At 40.5% G+C, this 19,947-nt stretch overlaps 1 protein-coding gene across 15 annotated transcripts in view; it reads right to left on the bottom strand.

Moving 5' to 3' along the window:
- LMNTD1 (lamin tail domain containing 1) overlaps positions 1-19,947 on the bottom strand; it is a 295,495-nt gene that overhangs the window by 189,758 nt on the left and 85,790 nt on the right. The window lies entirely within an intron of this gene.

The raw sequence follows: 19,947 nt of genomic DNA, 5'->3' as shown, positions 1-19,947 counted from the left end.
AGTAGGGCCTCCTGATGTGGGAATGTCAGCTGTCCCAGGCTTTACAGACCTAGGTTCTGCTCTCACGGATCCTTGTGTTCAGGGGCGGCTCTAGGCACCAGCAAAACAAGCTGGTGCCTAGGGCGGCAAAATCTAGGGGGCGGCAAAAGGCTGGGGCCCCAGCTCATCCTGCCGCTGCGAGCCGAGGAGCGGCCCGTCCCCTGCAGCCGGGGGGGGGGGGGGGGCGCGGCAGGTTGTGCTGGCGGACCTGCGGCAGTCAGGCCTGCGGGAGGTCCACCGGAGCCCCGGGACGACTGGACCTGCCGCAGGCATGACTGCGGAGGGGGCGTTCGTCCCACGGCTCGGCTGGACCTCCCGCAGGCATGACTATGGCAGCTCAAGCGGAGCCGCCGGACCCGCGAACCGTCTGCAGCTGCGGGAGGTCCAGCCGAGCCACGCGGGACCAGCGGTCCCTCTGCAGTCATGCCCGCGGGAGGTCCACTGCTCCCGCGGCTCCGGGGCGCCTCCCGCGCATGACTGCTTGGGGCGGCCAAAAACGTAGAGCCGCCCCTGCTTGTGTTACTGTCCCGCCCCCAGTTTCAGGGGTGTCCTTTCTGCCAGAAGCTGGGACTGGATCACTCAATAATTGTTCTGTTCTGTTTATTCCCTCTGAAGCATCTGGCACTAGCCACTGTTGGAAGATATGAATGTTTAGCGCATCTGGCACATAAATATCTTGTGACACCAGCTACAACAGTGCCATGCAAACACCTGTTGTCACTTTCAGATGACATTGTAAACAAGAAGCAAGCAGCATTATCTCCTGCAAATTTTAACCAAGCTTATTTGTCTGAGCGATTGGCTGAACAAGAAATAGGACTGACTGGACATGTAGGCTCTAAAATTTTACATTGTTATATTTTTGGCTGCAGTTTTTTTTTAACATAATTCTACATTTGTAAGTTCAACTTTCATGAGAAAGAGCTTGCACTACAGTACTTGTATTAGGTGAATTGAACAATACTATTTCTTTTGTTTTTTTACAGTGAAAATATTTGTAATAAAAATAATATAAACTGAGCATTGTACACTTTTTTATTCTGTGTGGTAATTAAAATCAATATATTTGAAAATGTAAAAAACATCCATAATATTTAAATAAATGGTATTCTATTATTCTTTAACAGTGCAATTAATCACGATTAATTTTTTTAATCGCTTTACAGCCCTCATTGTAAATGATTTACAATCAATACACCATATAACCCCATTTAGCAGCCTGTGGTTAACTGATGGCTGGTCATTTCTGCAACCAGCAACCTCACCACACATTGCTTCCCCTACTCACCAGCTGCCTTGTTTTTGTGAAGGTATCCAATGTCTCCAAAACCCTTTTGATAAATTGGGTTACATGATATAGGGCCTTCTTCACCAATAATTCAATACATCTACCTCTAGTGAGGAACAGACCCACTGCTTAACAGCACAGAATACAACAATATTTTAATTAAAGCTGTAAGAGAAGGTATTAATTTAAATTAAAAATACAAGAGGAGATTTAGTTAAACTAACCATAACTAAACAGATTGACATGAAGTGATCTGTATAAATATAATGGGATTTTGGAGAAACCAAGAAGATCTTCATATTGCATTAAAAAAAGTATGCAACTCTGCTCCTACTTCTGCTGTCTGAACTACCCTGGACTTTTTCCTTCCTGTAATACCAGTGTTGCAATCACATGTGCCGCTAGGATGGATCAGAGTTCAAGTTTGTAGGTAACCCACTCGAGGATGTAACTTAATGCAGTATTTGTTTTTCCTAGAGGAAATAACAAACTAAGTCATACAATGCAGGAAAGGTTATGCCTTCAGGCACTCCAGTTGAAGTAAGCATTGTTGAATATTAGCCAGCCAGGGTCACAAAAACCATAATAAAATCTGGGCTAAACCATTTTTGTTTTCCAATTAAACCACATATATTTTAAAAACTGCAAATAAACCTCAGTTCTTTTGCAGACTAACTATAATGATTGACCCTTAATCAGAGCTGTGATTTAACAATTATACTGCTGTTCAAAGAAATTAGAGACAGTATAGTTATGATGAAAAATTGACCTACAAAACAACAACATGGGCAGAGAACATTGTGGGATTTCAAGTGCTATCATGAAATGGCAGATGGTGCCCATGTCTTTTTAACTTATATGCAGTGACATTTTCATAAATGTTCACTCGCTTTCGGTGCCTTAATTTTTGGGTCACCAATTTGAGACAAATTGTGCCTTATTTCTGAGGCACGGAAGACCTGCAACTCCCTTAAAAAAGGATGATTCCTTTTAAAATATTCTCTACAAACCAAATAGTCCTGGAATTACTATGCATTATGGAATGGATCCTGTGCCAGTTGAAGTCAAAAGTAAGCCATGAAGAAATAAGACCCAAAGGACATTGCATTAAATTATTGGTTGACTTTCTGCATTACAAAAAGCAATGTAAAGAGTGAGTTTTGAGTTGCCAAGAGTTCATGGAAAAGATGACCCAAAGCCAAAACCATGTATCTGTACACCCCAATACACAGCTTCAGAAATGTGATTAAAACGGGATCCTGGTCTGAACTCATTTGTTTTTAGTTGGGCAAAACCAAAACGTGACCAATGATATTTTGTGAAACTAAACCACCACCTAACTTTGTTCACCTGCATGAAAATTATGTTGGTCACTATTCTGTAGTAAGTTTGCTGTCAGCGGTTCTTTTGTTGCAAAGGATCTGAAAGCTGCAACTCCCAGAATGACCTGCAGGAATCTTCACCTTTCTGCCATAGGGGGGTAGGTGGAAAGGTGTTACTGTGTTTGGGTTATGGAAAGAGCATACTCAAAGAATTTTTAGTGTGCTAAAAAAGGATGCAAACACTAAGCCAGTCTACACTTCAAAATTACTTCAGTATAGCTGTGTCACTCCGGGGTGTGAATAATCCACACTCGAGTGACATAATTATCCTAACCTAAGTGCTCCCGCTGACATAGCTACTGCCTCTCGCAGAGGCGGGGTTATGAAGTTGACAAGAGAGCTCTCTCCCATCAGCTTAGAGCATCTTCACCAGAAGAGCTACTGTAAATTTGTAGTGTAGACCTGCCCTAAAGCTGTTTTCGTACTCTAAGGCCTCTAGGCTAACTCTCTTTCAGATTCCAGAGAAGGCTTTTGGAACAGCCAAAGGAAAGACTTCTTCCCAGAGAATCCATCCCAGGTTTTTAATAAGTGCAGTGTACGTTGAGAAAGGATTTTAGTTTAGTCTGCTTTGTGTGACTCCTCAGGCAGTGCAGACGTGATAAATAAAGCTCATAGTTATGTACCTTAAGACTGCATCTTAGTCCCTTGGCTTAAGGAGCTCCTAGTCATTCGGCAAATATAAAAACCAAGTCCTAAGTCTGTTCCGCTTGTTGAATTCACTGCTCTAGCAGAGCACTACAAGTCTAGGCATTCCAAAATTGGAGCTACAAAAATCATCAACAGAACAGAATAGGCACAGACACATTTTGGGCCAGATCCCCAGGTGGTGTAAATGAGCATTGCTGCACTGACTTCAATAGCTATACTGATTTACACCAGCCGAGAATCTGGCTCTTCATGTTTATCTAACCCCAGAAGATAGTTTAACAGTGCTGGGCCTGCTGCCACGTCACAATTTCTTTAATTTATGGAGTTTTGTGGCGTGTTTCTTTTGTAATGACTACTTGGAACAATTTTTTAAAAGAAAATATGGTTGTGCACAGCTTAGTGGGCTTTTATTATTATTATTTGTATCTTTTCGATTCCACTTCCTAAATAAGAGCTGGCCCCATAAACAGTGCACTAGTTGGTGAGGTGTTCCCTCCCCCACGTATGGCATTAAACATTAATTAAATGAAAAGTGTTATTTGCAATTAAGCCAATTAAAAAGACGGCTAGAGAATGCAATGTCTTTTTATGATGAAACAAACTCCTTTTATTCCTCATATTAAATCAAGGTTATTGTGGAGAATGCGTGTTTGAAACTGGAAACACTGGAGTTATGACAAACCGGGAAAATAAAACCATGCTGCTCAGCGTGTTAAAAACTATGTGAAAAATTTGTCAAGACACTGTACTTCAATTAACCCCCCTGCCCGCCCCAGAGGCCTAGGTGATGATTGAGAAGGAAATAATAAGCAAGGGTGGGATAAAAAAAAAAGAAGCCAAAGGACGTGTCTACACAGTGTCTTAGTCCACACTAGCGGGGTGTCAATTCTAGCATGTGCTAGTGTGTTGTGCACTAAGGGTATCGCTACACAGCAAATAAAAACCTGCTGCTGGCCCATGCCAGCTGACTTGGGCTCCCAGGAATCGGATTGTGGGGCTGTTTCACTGCAGTGCAGATTTCTATTTCTAGGACCCTCCCACCTCGCAGGGTCCTAAAATCTCGGCCCTACCCCAAGTCCAGAAGTCTACACAGCAGTTAAACAGCCCCTTAGCCCGAGCACCATGAGCCTGAGTCAGCAGTGTATACAGACATATCCAAACCTGGCCCATGTGGAACCTGCTGGTGTGCACTGAAATTCAGTGGTTTGAGCATTGGCCTGCTAAGCCCAGGGTTGTAAGTTCAATCCTTGAGGGGGCCACTTAGGGATCTGGGGCAAAAATCAGTACTTGGTCCTGCTAGTGAAGGCAGGGGGCTGGACTCGATGACCTTTCAAGGTCCCTTCCAGCTCTATGAGATAGGTATATCTCCATATATAAAATTTCCCTTGTGCATATTAACATAGTACTGTTTGAAATGGGCTTACATTCATGCCCACTAGGGAACTTTTAGTGCACACCAGCTGGGACCACATGGACCAGTTAGCGCACAACACACTAGCACCCAGCAGAATTCACATCCCATGTGCAATGTAGTGGATTCAGTTCAAGGGGTTTCAGTGTGAACCATTTCTATAGTTGCAGACTATATCCCTTTTGCTTTGATTTTGAATTAATCCAAAGCCACATAGGAAGCAGAACTTCTAAGCTTTGCTTGGCTCTATCTGTAACTGTAGCTCAGCTCAGCTCAAACTCTCTCAAAACTAGGCCCTTGAACACAAATGTTTTGGATGCATCTGCACTACAATCACTAGGTGCGATTGTGGCTGGTGTAGACATTCTGGAGCGAGCTTTGATCTAGCTAGCTCGGGTACTGGAGCAGCAATACCGCAGCAAGCTGAGTTTCAGCTCAAGCTTAACTCCCCGAGTAATTACCGAAGCCTGGGCTGCTGCAACATCACTACTCTGGTGCCTGTAACCAAATGCAAAAGTTGCTCAGAGTTTCCAATATAGTTCAATCCAGCAAGGATCAATGCCCATCTCTGAGTTGCTGTTTTATCTGGGTGGGTAGGCAGACAGATACACAAATGCATATAGGCACATATCCATGCACATCCATAGGAAGATATACAGTATATAATTACATTTTGTCTGCCCTGCAGGAAAGTTCTTGTCTTCCTGGAATAATCCCATTGAATACCATTGAAATCCTGTAAAAAATATTTTCTTTCCACAGGACCAGTGGAATTTCATGACTCCAGTACTGTAGATAGATCTAAAACATGTCACATCCAGGGCAACTGTGGAGCTCTCTCTTCTTACACAGCTTTGTAACTCTATTTTAGGAAAGATGAGAAATAGCAACTGATGTACCACACAAACTGCGATACAATGCAGTCAGATAGTATGGGATGAATCAGCTGCTCATAAGATTACAGGGAGCGGTACAGCTACAAAACGCAGACCCTGGTCCAATTTCCAAGACGTCCTCCCAGTCCCTCTCCCCACCTGAGTTCAAGGGTGTTTGGATTAAAGATTTTCATTTGAGCCCATCCCTACTTGTTCATCAATGGTTAAACAAGAGAGGTCCCCACTAAAAGCCTGTCATATGGTCCAACATAGATCCACTGAAGTAAGTATAAGAGTAAATCCCATATACATTACTGAGCACTACTGTAATAGCCAATCCAATGAATAAAAAATGAGAAGCTTGCAGACCCAGTTAACAAACTTGCACAGATACCTACAGGGATATAGTCAGAGTTCATTTCTGGGAGGCAGAGGAGCTCAAAATTCACATTTTGCCTTATTCCTTTTTATTCACGGCCCTTCAGGAATTCATTCTGTCCAGCTGATGATACTGTGGACTTTTCCTTTTAAGCTAGCACTTATCTGTGATAGTCAGTGGCAAATGCAAAAGAAGTAGCTGACTCAAAATCTGGCTCTTCCTTTAGCTTTCAATATCTAGTGAAAAGAACAGAGAAAACAACTGACCCTAAATTTACCTAAATTGTTTACAAACTAAGTTCATTAAAATAGCATTCTGTACAGACACTAATGAAATCTGGGTTTAGGGCTTGATGCAAAGTCCACTGAAAACAATGGAAAGGCTCCCACTGACTTCAGTGAAGTTTGGCTCAATCCCTTACTACAGCTATGGTACACAGACAAAGAAAACAAAACAGTTACATGGAGTATAGATGTATTTAGTTATCACAGATCTGAGTACTGGTAGCAGCAGGGTAAGATAACATAGAAACCTCTGGTGCCACCATTTTGTATGACGTATGACAAGTGGGGAAAAACAACCATGCCTTAAACCCTACAAAGAAGTGATGGTAACATCAGTAGCAAAGCCAAGTCTATATGTTCACAGGGAAATCTCAACCTATTTAAACATGATTGTGATTTTGATTTTGATTTCTGATTTTGATAAACACAGCACTCCCAGTGACTTGTCCTTGTCTACATTGGCGAGTTAGTTCTGGTCAGCACCATGTCATCCAACTCAACTCTCTACGTTATGTTTAAATGCAATTACCTCACCTAGCAACAGAAGCTCTCATAGACAATAGATCTTATGAATTTTTGTACTCTCCTTGTCTGCAGAGAGGTATATCTCACTTTCTAGTTCAACTAGAGTGTCAATCACCACACCAACAGCTATTAACAGCTCTCATGGAGGATTTCCTACTTCCTTAGACTTTTGGCATAGCTGTAATACTTAATTAACACTCAGGAGTCAGGAGAAAAAGCTGAGCATTTTTTTAACTGCAGGTGCACTGCCAGCATCTGCTCAAGCTTCTGGAAACAAGTAATAAATAATAACAATGCCTAGCTCTTATATGGTGCTTTTCATCAGTAGATCACAAATGCTGTACAACGACGATCAGTATCATTATCCCCTATTTTAAAGGTGGAGAAACTGAGGCACACGAAGGTAAAGTGACTTGCCAGAGGTCACCCAGCAGACCAGTGGCAGAATCAGAAATAGAATCCAGGTCTATTGAGTACAATCTGATGCTCTATCCAGTAGGCAACACTGCCTCTTTTATACAGAACTAGTTTACACAGGGCATGCTCAGAGGCTTAAGGTTGGTATAAGCATAGTCAGTTTCACAGGGAAAACACGATACCTACCCTTTGACGTTAACTGGCTGTTTCTTTAGTACAAAGGCAGCCATGGTTTTTCTCCAGGAGTCGAAGCAGCTGAGGTCCTGATTGGAGAAGAGATGAGTGAGGGCCCATCAACACCCTGGCCTTCAGCTAGTAGGGTGTGATGAAACAGGAGCCAACATCAGCTGTACAACAAACTCCTTGCTGAGAAAGTGAAGCTGTGTTTCACAGCGAGGGGAAATAGTTTGCTATTTGGTGAATTCCAGTTAAAGCTATAGCCTCCATCTTCCAATTTACATTTGTACGAGGAAGATTTAATTAGTGGCATAAACCATAAAGGATGCAAAGTCTTCACATAATGGAAATGTTGGCTTTTGTACTGTATTTTTACTTGATTATGAATTATTATTGTTGTTATTTCTGTTAATCTCATTAATTTGAATATATTAGCTGGGGGGCAGGGAGCAAGAAAAATGCTTTAAATAAAATAACCATGCTAAGCGTACATTAGTCACTAAGAAATTCCTTTCACTTGACTCTGTCGGGGTTTTTTCTGCTGTGCTTGTGCCAGCTCACTTGGCTTTCAGGAATCAGCAGAATGTGGAAAAGGGAACATCACTGACACAAAGCCAAAAATGCCCCCGTCTGTCTTTACCCTGATTTCTGTTCACAATCACAAGAACTCACAGGCCCCTCTAGAAGGCAGCAGTCCTGGCCTGTCATTTCATTCCCACAATGCCCTACAACATGTCAGGGCATTAAATGTTAGGAAGATGGTTATGTCATGCTTCCATGCTTGTGAGCAATTACCAACAATAGGTTGCCTTTGAAAAATGCACCATTAAAGAATAGATTCTTTGGGAGCCCAACTCTATCAGCTTGGCCATCCAAATACAGCCTCACATTCCTTCTTTTAGCACTGTGGTACTGGAGCAATCATTTACTTAATGTCTCACACATACAGATTTATGGCTGTATTTGCTAACCCCATAAGTAGTAAGGGGAAAAAAATAGAACATAAGATTTTGTTGGAAACAAGTAAAGGTCATTTGTCTCATTGAATCTTGTCCTTTCATAGCACTCCTGTTCCCTCAGGGATATTTCTAATTGTTTCTTGATTATTCTACCATTTTGCCTCTAACATTGCTGAGCAGCTATTCCATGTCTTTTATTAGCATCTTCATGCAAGAGCTAGTACCAAACTCTCTTCTGAACAAACTCAAAGTGAGGTGTTAGCAACTAAAATATGATCTGATTCTCAAGGTGCTGTACCATCAGCCACAGAACTATACTAGTATTTCAGTAAACACAAAGATCACTGAGCTGTGGGGACAGTCATGCTCTTGTCACAGATGATACAAGCTGTGTGGGTGTAAGAAACACAGACTGAAGAGGTAACAGTCACACAATGACACACTTTCACAAAATGTACTTTTCATGGCATGGTGACAATCAAGGTGATGGATCAACTAAGAAAATCCAGGGCTTACACATATAAAAACTTTTTGGACACAGAAGTGTCCATTTCCTTCCTGGACCTCATGCTCAGTACTTTGGTAATATCTCAAGCACAACAGCTTCTGGGTTAGTTTGGCCTACAGACTCTTATCATCTTGTGGAGTTTCTACCACCCTGACAAGTTGAAAGGATGAGCTTCCATAGGTGGAGTACAGCCAGTTCTCTACACTGACTTGGGCGTACGCCACAGCTACTGTACAGTAAGTGCACCTTCCTCCACAACTGGGCAGACCTAAGGGTTAGGCCCTCCCACCAGGTGGAATAACACAGTTCCATCTCATTAAAGGCATCATACTCACCCACAGAAAAGATAATCAGCACGGATCTTGATCCCGCAAACACTTATGCAGGTGTCTCACTTCAAGCTCATTTCAGGGAAATTGGTCAAGTACTTAAAGTGAAGCACATGCATGAAGTGTTTGCCGGATTGGGGCTAGAGATTCTATGATATTGTGATAAGTCACATGCTTTATGTGCAGGCACTACGGGAGAAACTTTTTATGACCCAAACAGATCTTTTCCCATTCTCCACCAGGAAAAAGAGTTTTGTGCTGCCTTATTTGGAGCCTTACAGACTCTCTTTGTTATGGAAAATTTACACCACTAGATGCAGAACTATGGGGGGTAAATACCTTTCTGAGGCTATGTCTACACTAGCACTTTTCTTGGTAAAATTTTTGTAGGTCAGGGGTGTGAAAAACACACCTCTCTGGCCGACAAAACTTTCATTGACCAAAGCGCTGGTGTGCACAGCGCTGTGTCTGCAGGCTGACACCGCTTGTTGGGGGTGGCTTAATTATACCAGTGGGAGAGCTCTCTCCCGCTGGCATAGAGCAGCTACACAGGAGATCTTACAGCGGCACAGCTGCAGTGATACAGCTGTGCCACTAAAAGGTGTGTAATGTAGACATAATAAGCTAAGGAACTGAAGCAACTATTTACCAGAAAAGATCCAAGGGGGAAAAAAAACATATCCTGCATATCTGGTCAGCCTTCTTGAATATTAAGTTTTATTATTATTTTATTTATTTGTATTATATTATTACTGCCTAGAAGCCAAAACTGAGATCAGGCCTACTGCAGTACGCTCTGTACAGTTACATATTAAGAAACAGTCTCCCTTCAGGAGAGCTTCTAGTCTAAGCAGACGAAGAGTAGGAGAGGAAACAGAAACACAGACTAGTTAAGTGATTTGTTCAAGGTCAATGACAGAGCTGGGAATAAAACACACTTCTAATGCTGCCAGACCAGTCCCGTGCCCTCCCCACTAGACCACGCCAACGCCCCCAGAGTTTTAATACTTTTGGTTGAATGATACAACATTTACGCTAAATTTATCCCTGCCGTGTTTATAGGCATTTGCTCATGCATGAAAATAATTTCCTCCTTGGAGAAGGCTGTCATGGCACTGGCTTGCTTTGCTTGCACTGGATGCCCTCATTTCCTCATGTGTTTGATTGTGAAAGCCGGCTGTATCTGTTTACAGGCCATGCAGATGCCAAAAGAGTTCTAATTTTAAACTTCATTTTTTTAGGTCTTTCAAGGAAGCCTGTAATTATAAACTGGATATTTAACCTAAAGATAAGTACAGTATGTTTTCAGGCTCTTTATAACATCACAGAAGGTCTCTCTTGGATAAACACATCTCAAGGTTCCCCTCCACAGCCTTTTAAAAAAAACCCATATTTATATTGGTTTTAAATGAATAACCAATTCAAGAGATGGAAAGTTCCCTTGAGTAAATATATAGTAGACAGATTTATGTCTTTCAATTACAGAAGGTGCCTGGTGGTATCCACTGTAGTGAAGACTGCAAAGCTTCCCCTCTACTCAACATGAGAAAAGGTGGTGGATCAGGTCCTGTGGGCTTCATCCTGCAGGGTGCTAAGCACTCTGGCCCAATGCAACAAAACACATAAGCATGTGCATAAAGCTATGCACATGAGGAGTCCCGCTGATGTCAATGGGATTGTTCATGTGCTTAAATTTAAGCCAGTGTTTAAGTGTTTCTGTGGATCGGGCTAGAATGCTCAGCTGCTTGCAGGATTGAGCCCTATAAAAGGATTGTGTGTAGCTAGCACAATTCTGATTCCATTGTGGCCCTTCTCTTTGAAGTAAAATGTCTCTCGTTGGAAGCACCTCTGTTTCATCAGAGATTTGCCCACAAGGTGAGAGGGAGCTTCACCATTATCGTGTGATGACCAGAATTATCTTAAAAACCATTAGAAAACCACTGTACGTGGATTCCGCAAAAAGAATGTGTCATGGTCTCAAGTATCTTTATTCAGCTAATGGCGCTGTTGTCGCTCTCAAAGAGAGTTGCTAGCTATGCATAGATGGGGTCCCACTGGGTCCTCTTGCTGGGATTCCCCTGGGTGAAGCAAAGTAGGACTGCAAGAATCAGCTCTGCTATTAGACAGCACTGGAAATCAGAGTGAGAGTGCTATCGTTTTAATGTATTTTATCAGTGTTGGTAACTTGACTGGAACTGCCTGAGTTAAGCTTATAGGTCCTCAAATATGTTTCCCCCTTGCTACTGGTTTCTCCATAAGAGAGGAGAACATGGGCTGTGTCATGGTGAATGATTCCACACTCAAAAAGGAGGTCAGATAAACATTATTGTCATTAGAGGTGGCTGAGAGATGATTTCTTTTCTACAAAAATGTCAAGTTTTTAAAACTGAAAACTGGAAACTTTAAATTTGTTAGTCTTAGCCACCAAAACCTAAGAAATTCTCTTTTCTCTATGAAAAACAAAATATGTTAATCAAATCCAAAACATTTTAATGATAAATTTCATTTTACCCCTATTTTTTAAACAAAAAAAACCTTTTCATTTGAAAAATTCCCATCATGCTTTTTGACATTTCCTAGGACTTGCTTTATTAGACTACATGGGGGGTAGGGGGACCCAGCAGCACTGGGTAGCTGCAATAGCTGTCAGAAATAGTCTGGATGTCAACATATGGCCAAACAAGAGGTTCACCAGGGAGCAGTCATTTATTCCGAGAATAAAGATCTCCAACACCCAGCAGCAACACAGAGGGTCACTGCAACATCAATCAGGAAGTGGAAGGTGGGAAATACAAGATATCATCTTGTAACAGAAGAGAGGGGTAGAGAAGCACAGATGAAATTACAGGCTCCTTGGTCTATTAATACCTCTGCTCAAAAAGACAGATGAAAACTCATGTTTTATCTGTACTTTATTGGCTCACTAAGGCTCAACAATGTCAGGCTGACACAGATATTTCATTGCCCAGCCTCCCTCAGAAAAGAAAAGATGCTGATATCCTGCATAAAGGGCAGCTTGTAACTGTACCATTCCAGAAGCAGAACCAGGAACAAACTGACTCAGAGCCACAAATTATCATAGTACTTCAGCTCCTTCAAGGATATTTCTAATCATTTCTTGATAATTCCAGTATTTTGCCTCAGTAACATTGCTGAACAGCTATTCCTCATCTTTTATTTGCTTCTTATTGAAAGAGCTAGGACCACAAACTCATTCCCTTGATCCTCTTGCTCTGGGGGAAGGAAAGATGGGGGAGTAACCTGCTACTACCCTTGGTCAACAACAAATTATTTTCAGCCTATGCCAGCTCAGGTTGAGCTGTTCAGTGTAGAGAGTGGGACTCAAGACGACATCCATTCCCTGTCCGCCCACCTGTGGTGCCTTGTCTCACCCTTTGCTGTGACCGGTGACCTAGGTAGTCTGCACAGGTGTGTAAGATGAGACATAAAGAGAGGGAAAAATCACTATTGTGATCACAATTTTTGGTTTTAATTCTCATCTAACAAGTAAGGAATTTCTAGTACCTAGGAGAACTTCTATCATTCTCTACATACATTTTATTTATGTCAGTCACCATAGGATTTAAGCAACCGAGTTTTTTTCAGCTTCAACACTTTCCGTGGTTGGCCTACAAGGTGTTCTGCTCATCACCCATAGGAGTTGTAGATATACATGTGAAGAGTGTGTGGGGTGGAGGGGCACTTCTGTTGCGCCAATAGCTAAGTCTTGCATTGGCATTCCAAATAACAAGGAGGTTCGTCCTATTTAGTTAAACAGCATGACATTGTTCACTGAGAATGCCTTGTCTTTAGCTCTGACAAGTGGTCATCTCAGTACCAACAGTTGCACTGTACCTGCTGATCACAGTATTCTAGGGGTGGTATAAAATGAGAATTGATAGTAAATCAGTGGGTATTTTGTTATGGCTTTTTGTAACTTATCTGAATTAGAAACTGGAGGCTAGGTTTCTTTGGCTACTTTTATGTATTTAGCTGCGGGATAAAAATCCACAACAAAATTCAATCACAATATTGTTTCTCTGTGATGTGTGCTCTCCTGTTCAGTTCTAACCATGACAGGATTTGTCATCTCACGACACACACTGTGAACTTTCTGAATTTCATTTGTTTTGCCAGCTACTTGTAGTTTTATGTTGCAGGTTTTCTTACTGTTGCAGATGTGTCCAATTGTTCAAGATTAGCTATACATGATACTATATTTGGTTTGGCAGAAATGGGATGCAGTCTAGTTAAGGTACAAGAGAGCATCTGTTGCTTTGCTATACAGATCTGTTTTTATATTTTGCTATGAATATACAACAATACATCCTGGAAAGGGAGAAAGATGCAGTATCACTGCAAGTGCATTTGATGGGAAGGCCTATGTTGTTAATAAATAACATGAATTCATGACTTACCTCTGGAAAGTTAGTCCATGTAAGGAAAGTATTATTGTATTTCCTACATACTAACAGTTTATATTAGGAAGTCATATTACATCCAGGAAATTCTTTCCTGCCATTTCCCATTGAATGTGAAGTGGTTACAGTTACAAATAAGATGAGCTAAACTGGTGACCATATTTCATAGAATCATAGGACTGGAAGGGACCTCTAGAGGTCATCTAGTCCAGTCCCCTGCACTCAAGTCAGGGCTAAGTATTATCTAGACCATCCCTGACAGGTGTTTGTCCAACCTCCTCTTAAAAATCCCCAATGATGGAGATTCCACAACCTCCCTAGGCAATTTATTCCAGTGCTTAACCACCCTGTCAGAGGAAAAACTCAGTTCTCGCTTTTTGTTTGGGTGCAGCAAAATCAAATACTTTATTATTTTTTTAGTTATTACAATGGAGGGAGAGAGTGCTATAGGACACAGGGTCGCCCCAGTCCTGGACAGGTCTCTCAACTGGTAAACAATTACAGCAAGCCTTTATACCTTTGTTACAGACAATTTTTAGCAATAATACAGATGGTAAAAAGCAACAAATACATTTTGTTTATACATAAGCCTTTCTGCTATTTTATTTGTTTTACTCCTAAAAAACGCCAGCCTGCATATTTGCAAGGTTGTAATAACTTTTTACACAGTTTTTGTCTTTTTGCCTTGCACTATTCTTGCTTTTACAAGTCTCACGTTATTAGGGTTATAGTATGGCCTGACTTTTGTTAACTGACTGACATGCATTAAAATCTCCTTCAAATCCTTGTTAATTATTTTCCTGCTTCCACAACCCTGAAAGCTAGGAAGCTTTTCCTAATGTCCAACTTAAACCTCCCTTGCTGCAATTTAAGCCCATTGCTTCTTGTCCTATCCTCAGAGGTTAAGAACAATTTTTCTCCCTCCTCCTCGTAACAACCTTTTATATATTTGAAAACTGTTATCGTGTCCCCTCTCAGTCTTCTCTTTTCCAGACTAAACAAACCCAATTTTTTCAATCTTCCCTCATAGGTCATGTTTTCTAAACCTTTAATCATTTTTGTTCCTCTTCTCTGGACATTCTCCAATTTGTCCACATCTTTCCTGAAATGTGGCACCCAGAACGGGACACAATACTCCAGTTGAGGCCTAATCAGTGCGGAGTAGAGCAGAAGAATGACTTCTTGTGTCTTGCTTACAACACTCCTGCTAATGATGTTTACTTTTTTTTGCAATAGTGTTACACTGTTGACTCATATTTAGCTTGTTGCCCACTATGACCCCCAGATCCCTTTCCGCAGTACTCCTTCCTCATTAGTCATTTCCCATTTTGATTGTATGCAACTGATTGTTCCTAAGTGGAGTACTTTGCATTTGTCCTTAGTGAATTTCACCCTATTTATTTCAGACCATTTCTCCAGTTTGTCCTGATCATTTTGAATTATAATCCTATCCTCCAAAGCACTTGCAACCACTCCCAGCTTAGTATCGTCCACAAACTTTATAAGTGTACTATCTATGCCATTATCTAAGTCATTGATGAAGATATTCAACAGAACTGGACCCAGAACTGATCCCTGCGGGACCCCACTCATTATGCTCTTCCAGCTTGACTGTGAACCACTGATGATTACTCTCTGGGAACAGTTTTCCAACCAGTATTGCATGCACCTTATAGTAGGTCCATCTAGGTTGCATTTCCCTAGTTTGTTTATGAGAAGGTCATGCGAGACAGTATCAAAAGCTTTACTAAAGTCAAGATATACCACGTCTACTGCTTCCCCCCATCCACAAGGCTTGTTACCCTGTCAAAGAAAGCTATCAGGTTAGTTTGACATGATTTGTTCTTGACAAATCCATGCTGATTGTTACTTATCACTTTGTATTCGGCTATTTTATAGCCCTGTTGTTAAAAACAAGTTAATGTGCAAAGGCTATCTTCATGAAAGACTTTGGTATAAAGAGAAGTAGCATTAAAAATAACTAATGCTCCAATCCTGCCTCATGTTGGCAGACCCTTGCATTTGCATGGAATCCTGCCTTCAGCAGGGTACCTCAATGGCTTAACCAGCAGGAGTCCACCTGCATGAAGCAGCTTGTAGGACTGATGCCTAAAAGGGTGAGCTCAAAGTTGTAATGGCTATTTAGATCTTCAGTTTTCTCTCTCTCTCCTGAGGAAATGGCTGGTTTTCCTAATGTATAAGGGAAGTTTCTGGACAAGGGGATACAGATGTAAAGCAATAAAATATTTTATATATATATATATATACACACACACACACACACAAACCATATCTATATCAGTATATGTGATTGATAGATAAGATGGATAAAAATGGAATGGAAAGGAAAGACAGATATAATATTGAATAAATACTGAATGTTTGGTTTGAACTTTCGCTTTATCTTTATGTATCCATGGCTGTTTGTTTGTTTAACTGATATATGTAGCTACATGCAACGGTAGGTGCATTTTCTATATACAGTGTTTATACATATTACTACAAGTCATGTCAATGTCATGTTAATGCAATGAAGAAATGTAAAAGGTAAGAATCTTACAAGAACAGTTAACAACGTAAGGACTTTTCAACTTTAAATGAGACATCACAAATCTAAGAGTTTGAACCTTAAAATCTATCAACTACACCCAGAAAAGTTTTGAACACCAGAATTTTTTTTTTAAGCTTAATACTTTCCTAGGGATGGGCAAGCAGCTCAGATATGATGGGATCCAGTCCAAACTCAAAATCAGACCTGAATCCAAACTGATTAGCAAGTTTTAAAAAAAATAAATAAAATGATTCTTTCCCCCCATTTAATTCGCACATGCCTCTGTACTTCCTTGTTCTGGTCAGTAAGAGTAATAAGATACAAACATAAAGATTGGTCATGTATTTCCTGGTTTCTAGCAAGTAAAAAATACCACTAGAAATCTTGCATGAGGGTCAGACTGACAGATTTGCTGCCCAATCCCTAGACAAGGGGTGGAACTCCCCCTCCCCCTAAAAACTTCTCCCCAGCTAAGAATATAGGAGCTATTATTTCAATACATAAATTAAGTTGTACAGAGCATGCACAACCTTAAAAAGCTTTAGGCTGTTATTAGGAATATACATTTTCTACCTTTACCATATCTTCTACAAAGGCAACACTTACTGACTGGAGGTTATCCATTCTGATGAGCCAATGATTTCTCTCTACATGAATCAAGGTCTACAGACGTTTATTGCCTTTGAAATGTCTACATTTAATTTGAAAGTGCGACCTGTATCAAGTATCTGATCTTACTGTGACATCACATTCACTGTGATATCAGAGCATAGCAACAAATTTGTCCACAAAAGATACTGCTACACTACATTACACACCGTATTAACATGGCAGCTTGAAACTTTTCTCCACAGGAGACAGAAGAATATTGTCTAAATATATTTGATCATTTCACGTTGAAATTGATAAATACATTTTCCTCTGTAGTTGTTATTTTGCTGTTTGTAATCCTTTTGTATATATTGGTTTGTAAATTAAAAAATGAAAAAATGATTTCTGCCAAAAAAAAATTTCCTTCAACAAATAATAAAAAAGAAAAAAGAATCAATGTAGGTTTTGATACATGTACATTAAAATGAAAAATATACTTCATGGTTCTCTCATATTTCCAGTGTAAAAAATAAATAAATAAAACACAAAACAAACATTTCCACAATCTGAAGCACAAGGTTAGACTGTCTTCTCAACCACAGACCAAAAGGTAGCAAAAAACATGCAGAGAATTTAGCCTTTGACAGTGTCAAGGCAAACCCCATTTTTACTTATTAAGGATCTAACCCTGGTCATCCAAAGTTCACTCGTACCTGCTATAACCTGGAGTATACTCAGAACATCCACTGAATTAAAACACTAGGACCACACAACCACTCCTTAGTCATCACAAATCATATGCTCCACAATAATCTCCTTTGATTTAGTTTACGCGCACTCTAGGTTAGCCTTTATCCACAACCTTTAACCCGCTGGGGTATCTCTTGTCCAGCTTTCTTTCCCTAAATTGTGTCACCTATCTGCTGCAATGGACCCAAGTGTGTGACAGATTGATGCTCTTCAAAGGGCCTGATCCAAACCCCAAAGTCAAAGAAAACACTCTTACTGACTTCAGTGGCCTTGGGATCACATCCAAAATGACAATCATGTGCTTTTTCCTCCCTTTAATCCTCTGGGATCATAAGGGGAAGGGAATTTGCATGGCACAGAATTGGGTTTCTTATCACTCTTTTATTCTGGCACGTCTAAAAGAAGAGTACTGGAAGAAAAAAAGCTGGGAATACCATTCCTTCAAGTACACGGGGACATTCCCATTGAATGGTACAGTCTCTCTTGCCCTGAGTGTCTGAGTGTAAGAGATCTTAGGAATGTTACTTAGCTTTCTTCTCTCATGAAATGGCTTCTAAATCTTTTCTTAATATGCTGTGGTTAACAGAATAGCTCAACAGCAGTCTGACTGTTGCAGAGAACCGATATGCATATGAAACATGGATCTACCACTTCAAGATGCAGTAGTAACAGGAACATGCCCTGCGATCATCTTCCATTCTTCTACACTTCAGCTAACTTAACCTCAAAGAAGCTGAAAAGGAAGGACAAGCCGTGTAGATCTACACAATAGATCAAGAGAACTCCAGTTACTGCAGTAGCCTTCCTTTCTTCATTATTAAATTGCCCGTGCAGATCCCCGGTTTTAACAGACTGGTAAGCTGTAAACAACACCCAGAGTAAATGGTGAGTGCTTCATTATAGAGAAAGTGAAGGAGTGTCCTTCTGATTTAAACATCTGATGGCTCCTGAATCAAAAAAGTAGTGTGGTCAGGCTGCAAAAGACAATTCTAATAGGATAAAAGGTTTTCTGACAATAAAAACAGCAGGTGCTGTCCTTATCTGAAAGGATGCACACACAAGATTGCTACCCATCTCACAATTTTTTAATATTCTTTCCCTTCACTGGACACTATTCACAGAAAAGCAATGGAAATAAGGTCTTTGTCCAGTTGCTTTGCAATGGTCTCCGCATCTGCCTTTGATTAAGAAATCTAGCATTCTAGATGCTATTCTCTTTGGATAGCCGCCTCTGATTGCTTTTGACTGTTGCTAGGAACTTTGGAAGTGCATGTGCATTCCACAATGACACACTGGAAAGCATTTCAGAGTATAGTGAAGGACTGAGGAGCAAGCTATCTGAAATAGTTAAGTATTTTATCAGTAGCATTCAAGTACAGTACCAGACGTCTCATTTCTGAGCTATGCAGTAAGCACAGGGACCTCAAGCTTGATGGGCATCCAATGTATGATTTTTAATGGAGTCTGAGTGTAAACCGGAGACAGAACAGCTGATACCCTTACTATAAGACTATTCTTGGAAACAAAGCAATACACAAATCTCAGTGAGATGGATTTTGCAGGCTTGATATTTATAGTGAGAATAGTTAGCTGGGGAGGAGGGAGTTGTTGGTTTGTACCCACCATGTATAATAGCTTTATTACAGAGCAAATTTTTAAAAGCACAGATGTATTAAGCTTCTGAGAACTCTCTAGCAGTCTTTTTGTCATTTTAACTTGGACTGTATTGGTTTGCCAGATGTACATTAATGCTAAAATGAATGTATAATAAATGTTTAAAAATTAGCTTCTATCTCTCTACTCTATCCTAAAGAAACCCAATAGAAATAAGAATACAACATTAGTTTTGGAACGGAAGCCCTAAATTATACTTCATTCAGCAATTGGGAAAAACAGTTCAGTTTAACTGAAATAATACTTTGCATTTATATAAGTGCCTTCTGATCAAACCAAAAAATTAAGTCTTCAGCAATGTAACACATTTATCTAGACTAGGATACACAGTGTATTTTTAAAACATGCTCATTAATATGTCTTAACTACTATGTTTTTCCAATACTCATTTTATGCTTATCTAGACACAACTTACAAGTTAGATATTATCACTATTTTCTGACAGAGAAACAGAGAGGCACTGTTTTGTCTATTGTCACATAGGAAGTGTATGGGAAAGGTAGGAACAGAAGCCAGATCTCTAGTTTCTGACTAAGTCTGTTAGCACAGTGTTGAGCATTAGTGACAAGCTCATTATGTCATGGAGGGACTATACTTGATTGTGTGGGGCCAGATTTTCCCAAGACAACAGTACCCATATCTTCCACTGTGACATTTACAGCTAGATTTTCAAACAAGCTCTATTGAGTGCTGAGCTGTCTCAAAAATCTGGCTACTTATTTTGGCTGGCTATTCATTA

Source organism: Mauremys reevesii, linkage group 1, assembly GCF_016161935.1.
Source record: "Mauremys reevesii isolate NIE-2019 linkage group 1, ASM1616193v1, whole genome shotgun sequence".
Classification (NCBI taxonomy): domain Eukaryota; kingdom Metazoa; phylum Chordata; order Testudines; family Geoemydidae; genus Mauremys; species Mauremys reevesii.
Note: the sequence above shows the minus strand (reverse complement) of the source record. Positions and strands in the feature narration are given on the sequence as shown.